General features: G+C 47.7%; 1 protein-coding gene across 1 annotated transcript in view; it reads left to right on the forward strand.

Annotated features, from left to right (window-relative positions):
* LOC119594021 (extended synaptotagmin-2-like) overlaps window positions 1–277 on the forward strand; it is a gene marked incomplete at its 3' end in the record, with an annotated part of 82,615 nt that overhangs the window by 24,519 nt on the left and 57,819 nt on the right.

Below are 277 nucleotides of genomic sequence, written 5' to 3' on the forward strand. Positions count from 1 at the left end.
ATGTCTACCTTTTATGTCTTTCTGTTTGTGCTGTCACTCTTCTGATGAGAAGGGAAGGGGAAAGAGGGATTATTCAAATGAAGGAGAATTGGCAACAGGGAGAAAAGAAAGTAGGAATAGGAAGGGGCAGGAACGAAGCCATTGGAAGGCAGTATGTTAATGAATAGTGATAAGGATAATGGGAACGGTGTTGGGGGGATGGGGAATAAGGAACACGGGTTGGGGGGGGGGGGTGAGTCATTGCAAGAGGAAATGGTGATGACTCGGCCGTAGGTGG

Source organism: Penaeus monodon, chromosome 33 (assembly GCF_015228065.2).
Source record: "Penaeus monodon isolate SGIC_2016 chromosome 33, NSTDA_Pmon_1, whole genome shotgun sequence".
NCBI lineage: Eukaryota > Metazoa > Arthropoda > Malacostraca > Decapoda > Penaeidae > Penaeus > Penaeus monodon.